The following is an 8,353-nucleotide window of genomic DNA, read 5'->3' on the forward strand; positions in this document are numbered from 1 at the left end:
CATAGTCCATATCATCCTCTGTGTGTGCTGTCCTTCCTTAAAACCCTATTCTCCACCATCCCCCTCAGCCTCTCTGCTGGAAGTGCATCCTCACCATACTCCATTGTCTTCCACTACACCTAGCTCTCCTCCCCCAGAGGTCTTCTTTTATTCCACTGCCAGGACAGCTCCCTCAGCCTATCCAGTTAGAGTACAACCCCTCTCCTCCAAGTAGGAAACCCCACAACCTCTCTGCTTGGAGATCATCCTCACTAAGGGAGCATCCCATACTCCCCCCGGCCCTCACACTGTTCTGCTACATCCAGCTCTCGATGGTGGACACATCAGCAGTGAGCCCCTCCGCTGCTCTCCTGCCTTCAGCCCCAGCTTGTATAGATCAGCTAGAAACCCCTCTTCCTGCTCTCCATCCATCAGTCTTCTCCTAGAAAACACCTTCTGGTTATGCAGTGTTGTTGTAGCCTTGTTAGTCCCAGGATATTATAGAGAAGTTTTCACATGGAAGTTGAAGAATGATTCCCTATTTTATAATTAAACAATATTTTTTCATTGCCTATAATTTCTTTGTTCTTCCATTTATTTTCTCCCTCACTGAAGAACAAATCATTTTAAAGAAAGGGAGCAATATTGGAAAGTCAGACTCATATACACAATATATTGTTGACTGACCTTCCCATAAACATACATCTGAGAGAAAGGAAATAAGGCATAATTGGTACTAAATTTGAAGAGATTAAAAGATATTTTTCTCAGAGTCTAAGTAATGACATACAGTTATAGTTTAGCTAGAAGACCAGACCATTACACAGACAAAAAAAGTTTTCCCCTTTAATATTGGAAATGAAAGGCAAATTTGACATTCGCACCCTTAAAAGAATGCAGTAAAAATTAAGCACAGTACAAGAGCAAAAAAACCAATGTTCATTCACTTTCTTCCCTGCCTCTGTATATTTAGCTGCTTGCAGTACAAAAACATCCAAAAATTTGATAAAGCATTTTTCAAAAAAGACAGTTGAAAATGAAGCAGATTTAAATTCAGATATTCAAATCCCTAAAGAAATCATATTGCTTCAAATTTAGAATTTCTTTAGCAGTAAGTAGTGAAGTGTTGTTAATTACTGTCATTTACTTTTTATGTTCAATATTGGAACAAAGTGATCATCATCACAGCCTCAGTCCATTCAATGCAGAACACCAGCAGCTAGGTCTTGACCAAAATATGGGCCAGTTGGTCTAACAAGAAGGTCACAATATGTACTTGGGAAGCAGACCCTGTTGTACTTGCTATCTGACAGTCTCCATACTATCATCAGCATAGTCCATCTTGTCTCGCTTCACCCTGCAATATGACCAGGCCATTGCAATTTTCTTTCTTCTTAATCTTTATGCTGTTTCCTTTCTTAGGTTCTTCAAGGAAGTTGTCACCTGTAACTTTCACTCCATGCATCTGAAGAAGTGAGGTTTTTTACCCACAAAAGCTTATACCCAAATAAATCTGTTAGTCTTTAAGGTGCCACCAGACTCCTTGTTGTTTTTGTGGATACAGACTACCACGGCTACACCCTGATATCTGGAGGGATAGAAAGCCCACCCGTGTGCACACATCTTGCTTTTTTGCCAGTTCATTGTAACCCTATCTGTTCAAACACTTTTAAACACACACTATATGCTGGTAGAATTTTACAGTTTACAAAAGGCTCACTTGTCATTGTCATTTAAAAATAGTGTCTGCAGCTACAGATTTTTAAATTATGTGATTAAATTCACAATCCAATTAAACTTGTGCTGTAAGATCCCCTTTATAAAAATTCTTCTAACTTCTATAATTTATCAGTAATTTATCCATGTGTTCTGTTCTAACAACCTCCACCTATTCCCCATCGCCACACACAGTATTGTATTGTGTCTTTTCCGTATGATATCATACGTCCATTTTTCTGTCTGTGTTGGTTTACTGATTTTCTATTTCTTTATTTGTAATTTCTATTGCTGGCACTCTTCAGGCACCATGCTGCCACCATTTCCTCCAGTTTCTGTACTACTTCTTCATTCTCTTATTCTTTACCTCTATTTGTATTTATTGCTGCATTTCTTTTCTAGTTTTTTATGAGTCAGGTTTTTTTTTTCAAATTTAATCCAATGGATCAGACTCTGCTTTAAATTAAACTATAGCAAATCCTGAATAATTCCACAGAACAACTCCAAAGATATATTGGTGTAGCTGAGCTCAGAATTTGGCTCATGGTGTCAAAATGTATAATACACTGTATATAAACTATTATTTAGAGAGTGCAATACTATAAAGATTTGCAATTCCCAGACTTGCTATGCGACAGAAGCTGCTGTACAGTTTAAGAATGCTGTTTGTGGATATGAATTTTTCATTCAGCGGAGAGAATGCTTTTAACACAGCAAATGAAGAAATTTGTATACAACTTCAAGGAAAACCTCTATAAGTACTGTAATTTTTTGTGTCATATTTGGATACAATTCTGTCACAATAAGAGAAGAATAACATCAAAGCTGTGAAATCCATGAACAAAATGGAGAGAACCTTGTCAGATAAAGATTTTACTTTTTTATTTTAATAATGAAGTGTGCAGCTAGAAAATATTATATGCGAGGTAGGTTCTTTAAAGTGTTTGCTCTAGAGAAATCTCCTGCTTTATATTCTTGTCACATGCTGATGACAGTCAAGGTCAAATTGCTAATGCCTAGTTTGGAGAATCTAAAGGCAAAAATATTACATTGAGAAGGATCTGGGTTTTCAGAAAATAAGATATCTAGTGTGCAGGATAATGTTTATTTAAATTATAACAATCTAATTTTTTTTAAATTAAGATTGCGGTCTTAAAATTACTTCAAGTGACTGAAATTGTTCAAACGGAAACAAGCTGTTCTCATGCTTCAGAAAGTAGGCCTGGAATTGAATGGTTATTTCATGAGATGAAGCTGAGGAAAGTTTAAGAAATTGAAACTTTTATCAGTTTCCTTTTGGCAAACTTTATTTGAAAATAGTATGATGTGAAAATTAGTGTACTTTCCCTTTAAGTGCTATTTAAGATTCCCAAAGCCAACATACCATGTTTTAACTAAGATGGTACACTGTGATTGTACAAAGAATTTAATTCACTCCTAATGTGTTTATAACTTATTTTTTTTGCAGAGGGAGGAAGGGAAATTAAGTACTTTTATTAACAAACAACAACAAAAAAAGAGGGATTGCTAAATTGAAAATAGAAGTATGTCATCTTTTCAGTTTAATTAAAGTATGTTTTCATTAACTCACAGTTTCAAGGCACTTTGTAATGATTTGGGGGCAAAGCCCCTCACCCTAAAGAAACACAAAAGAAAACCATATATGGAAAAAATTAATTCATCTTCATCTCAGGTTGTCATTTGAGATTCTTTCCTTCAAACTAGGCAACAGCTTTCACAGATGGTGATAAGATGGGTCTCCCGGGGTTTATCAACATCTTATTTTTTCTAAGCTACACTGTCACAGATATAGATTCTTTTTAGTTCATAACAAGTCCCATGCTAAGTCTCTGATCTCAGGTCCAGAAAAGACATCTGGTGTATCAATGCAGTTCAAAAAATATTCTGTAAAGTCTTCAGTCCCACATGCTGCCTTTTCTTTTCTTTTCTTTTCTACCCTCCTCCTCCCCTCCCCCCACCCCCTGACAGTGAATAGAGGGAGCAACTGAAATTTAGATTAAGGACCCAGTTCTGCAGTAGTCCTTAGGCAGTCAAAAATCCTACTGATTTCTTAAGTTTTGCCTGATTCATAGAATCATAGAAGATTAGGGTTGGAAGAGACCTCATCTAGTCCAACCCCCTGGTCAAAGCCAGACCAACACCAGTTAAATCATCCCAGCCAGGGCTTTGTCAAGCCGGACCTTAAAAACCGCTAAGGATGGAGATTCCACCACCTCCCTAGGAAACCCATTCCAGTGTTTCACCACCCTCCTAGTGAAATAGTGTTTCCTAATATCCAACCTAGACCTCCCCGACTGCAACTTGAGATCATTGCTCCTTGTTCTGTCATCTGCCACCACTGAGAACAGCCGAGCTCCATCCTCCTTGGAACCCCCCTTCAGGTAGGTGAAGGCTGTTATCAAATCCCCCAGGGAAGAGTTTCAAAAGAAGAAAATATCCCTTCGGCGAAATGAGAAGAAAATCAGGGAAGTCACGCACTCATCCCCTAAATCAAAGCAAAAACACTTCAAGGTGTAAATTGGTTTACAGAAACCCAAAGATCATAATCAAATAGCATATAATGTCAAAGCACAAAAAGATTTCAAGGCACATATTGCAAAAGCAATGGCATTAGTCCAAGCGTCCTCCCACAACATTGTATTCAACTGGATAAAATATTCTTTGCCTTCTAACCTGAATCGTTATGTAGTGCTGGTGTTCACTGTAAAATAGCCATTACATTCAACTGCAGGGGTGGCTGCAGTTCAGTGCACAGGGAATGATTTCTACATAAGCAGGATTTTATTAAGTGTTCGTGATCCACTGAGGAAAAAAAGCATGATCCATTGAGGAAAAAAGGCATTAGCAGATGTTTTATTCTCCACTTCCAAATATTTTTCAACTGCACTCAAAGTCATTCCAAAATGTGTTTTTGTACATAGTTGAGAGGGATGCCATGAGATTAATCTCTCGTCATAGGTTCTCTAATGTTATGAATATTAAATACCACAGAACATAAAAGTACAAGCAATGTTTTAGCACTACGATGTCCCAGGCTATTTCTTTCAATTAGCAGATATGTGGCATAAAAAAAGAAAAACAGAGGAAAACCAGCAAGTAGAAGTCCGTATAATACTAGCATTCGAATTCTAGATTTCTGATTCTAACAATCAGACCAACGCCATCTCTGTATAATCTGAGTTTAAGGTTAAAGTGAAGTGTATATTTTGAACATTAAAGATCTACATCCACCTGTGTTTCTGTGTTGCAGTACTGGACACAGCCATTCTGGGGTTGAAACTTGACTCTACAAAACTGGATGGGAAGTCAAATGAGAACAAATTTGCACATGTTTTCCTGTGTTTCCAATTTCAGGTCAATCTAGGAATACAGAATAGTATTATAGTAGACTCTTATAATGGAAGATAAAAAACCCTATGTTTTTAACCACAAGCATGGGGAAAACTCCCTTGCCAAAAAAAAAAAAAATTATAAAGCCGTGGTCTTATCCTCTTTTAAGTCTCTCTTAAAAAATCAACTTCTGCCATGATGCCTACCGATCACTACCATCTGGCATAGGTGGGGTAAGACATCTTTCCTTAAACTCTATTAATTTTATGTGATAGAGGTAATAACTTCATCCTCCCAACAACCCCCCTGTATTTGCTTGTTTTGTCTACTGGCACATGGAATACTGGCTAGCACAACAAAGCACTGATCTTTGACTTGGGCATCATAACAAATAATAGAATCAGAAAGTGCTATGCAGGTGAGAAAATATGAAATGTGATCATCTTAATATTAAATCATTCCAAAGTTCATCTCAAGCTTTGGACAAAGATTCATACCAGTTTCTATTGTTACTTAAGCCAATTTGCACATAACTGATGCTAAATTGTCCAAAGGTTTGTAACAGAAAGCAGAAAAAAAGAACACCTCCTTCTGAAAGGCAAAGAATTTGACTGCCTGAGTGAACTGTTAAAGATATTCCAACTATTTCTGTTCATTACCAGAAGCTAATTCCAAATCCGATCACATTTTTTTAATTCTGTAGTAATAATATTTTCTGTCACTTCAATGTGCAAAAACATATCTGAGGAATCTCACTGTTCTTCTAGGTCAGTAGTTTTCATCCTGTGGTCTGCAGACCACGTCTAAAGGGTCCACAAAAGATTGTTACCACCATAGAACACTGGTTTTCAACTGAGGGACTGCAGACTATGTTCAAGATTTCCAAAGGTCTGCACCTCCATTTTAAATTTTTTAGGCATTTGCAAATGAAAAGAGGTTGAAAACCACTGTTCTAGGTCTTCACACCCATATGTATATAAATCTGCATGTGGACAAATGTATTGTATACACCCATGCCATGTGTAATACTTATTCACAGTGAGAGATCAATTATGAAATGCCAGAAAAAGTCTCAATACTCAATTAGAAATGCAACTAACAGCTGTAAGGTGATTTCAGACCAGAAACCAATGATACTTAAACCCAAAGGGGCTTTAAATCACAGTGCAAAGAAATACACATTAGGATGAGAAAGCAGCTGGTGCCATATAATCCAGAAGAAAGCCTGTTCTCAAATAAATTGCATGAGAGAAATAGATCTGTGGTCATAACCCATTGCAGGGCAATTACTCGGTAAAATTTAAAAGGCTGGCTCCTACAAGTTTCCTTTCGGTCTGAGACTCCAACACTAATCATGTACAACAGAACAGTTTTTGTAAACGTTTGTGAGGAGAAATACAAACCCAGAAACAATATTCTATTTAATCATTGAGAGTAAAAGCCTGCATAGTAGTCCATTCCCAGGCCATAAATTCACTGTAATTAATTATTGTTCAAATATATAGGTCAGAAGAATGAATACAACCAAAAGTGTAGTTCAAAAATAGGGGGAAGTGTCATGAATTAGTCAGTAGGCTAGCTGAAAAATAATTATACATATACATACCTCTCTTTCCATTTAGGGCAGAGGGATAGCTCAGTGGTTTGAGCATTAGCCTGCTAAACCAAGAGTTATGAGTTCAATCCTTGAGGGGGCCACTTAGGGATCTGGGGCAAAATCAGTAATTGGTCCTGCTAGTAAAGGCAGGGGCCTGGACTCAATGACCTTTCAAGGTCCCTTCCAGTTCTAGGAGATGGGATATCTCCATTAGTTATTATATAGTCAACAAGCTATTCCCTCAAAAAACATTTTGTTAGGAAACATTCAACCAGCTCTCCTAAAAAGCAAACTAAGTGCAGAATTGTTGCAGCTATGGAGAAGCAGCAACTACTCCTGGTTCAGCCAGCAGTAACTTCCAGACAGATTTTTCTGCTTGGAAACATGCAAGAGAATCATGCTAAGAAGACCGTTACCGAGTCTTCTGATCTGTATTCTACCTACAAGGGGAACAGAATAAAAATATGAACCTCAGAGTTAACGTGGCCAAACTATGTATAAAAGCTCATGGCACAATAGCCTTGACATTATCAGAGTACGTAGAATGAACACTTACTCAAGCTGCCCAGATCTATGGATCATCTCATGGGTAACACTCATCTGTCCTCAAGGAATCCATTTACTTCCTTTTTTGTACTGTCTTTGGCTATGTGCCCTCTTCATCCAGTGTTTTTGATACATGGACTAATCTCTTCTATCTCATGTCATGCAGGGCTAGAACAGTGGAGGACTGACAGGCAGAGCCGCTGCTCACATTAATTACTGGTTACTCTTTGTGAGGGTGGGAAGGCTGACAAGGAAAAAAAAAGGCTTTTCCTGATATAAATTGGCAACAGCAGAGAATGTCTCTGCATTACAATGTTTTTCTGGCTTGCTCTGGAGTATACAAAATTTGATCACAACCACCACAAAGTGAATTTAGTTGGCCTCTGTTAACCCAGCTGACAACATACGGCTCAGCCCCCCAATGAACAAGAATAAAATCACATGACCAACTGAACAGCCCAAATGGAAAGAGTGCAAAATTTTTTCTTAAAAATCCTATTGTAGTCTAGCTGACAAAAAAATTCATTTGAAATTCCATAAAAATTGCAAAGCTTCATAAAGCAGTGCCAGTTTTGTAATTTTATTGTGAACTTAAATATAGACAAGCCAAAAAAGGTTTTCTATCAATATTTTATGCAGTTCCATTGACTGTTGCAGGTGACTTCGAATTCAGTTTAAAAATTAAAACCTGTTCATTCTATGTATTCATTTATGCTTACGAAAAAAAAAACCCACCAACCAAGCATCTTCTATACAAAAGTACAGATTTAAAGCTTCCTTTTAAGAGATTTTTCTTTCAATGGACTATTCCTGTAGTAATTTTCAGTATTGCAATTATTTTGACCAAATGACTTTCTGCAGCCTTATACATATAATTTTAAATAACAGCCACATAAGGATTAATAAAGATTTACCTAAATCCCACAGAAGGAAAGAGAGAAAGAAAGAAATCAATCCTTATTAATCAAACTTAAATCCCTATAGATGCAAGACACAACAAAAGGTATTTAGGACAAAGTATATAATAAGGAAAAAAAAAATCTATAAATTCTCATAAGCCACCAATGGAATAGGATGAACTCGAGTTTTTGGTAAGTAATTACAGCAGGTAGATGCTACAGTTAATGTTGCAGAAGAGTTTTCAGAGTGTAGTAGCTTTCTGGG

Source organism: Trachemys scripta, chromosome 6 (assembly GCF_013100865.1).
Source record: "Trachemys scripta elegans isolate TJP31775 chromosome 6, CAS_Tse_1.0, whole genome shotgun sequence".
Classification (NCBI taxonomy): domain Eukaryota; kingdom Metazoa; phylum Chordata; order Testudines; family Emydidae; genus Trachemys; species Trachemys scripta.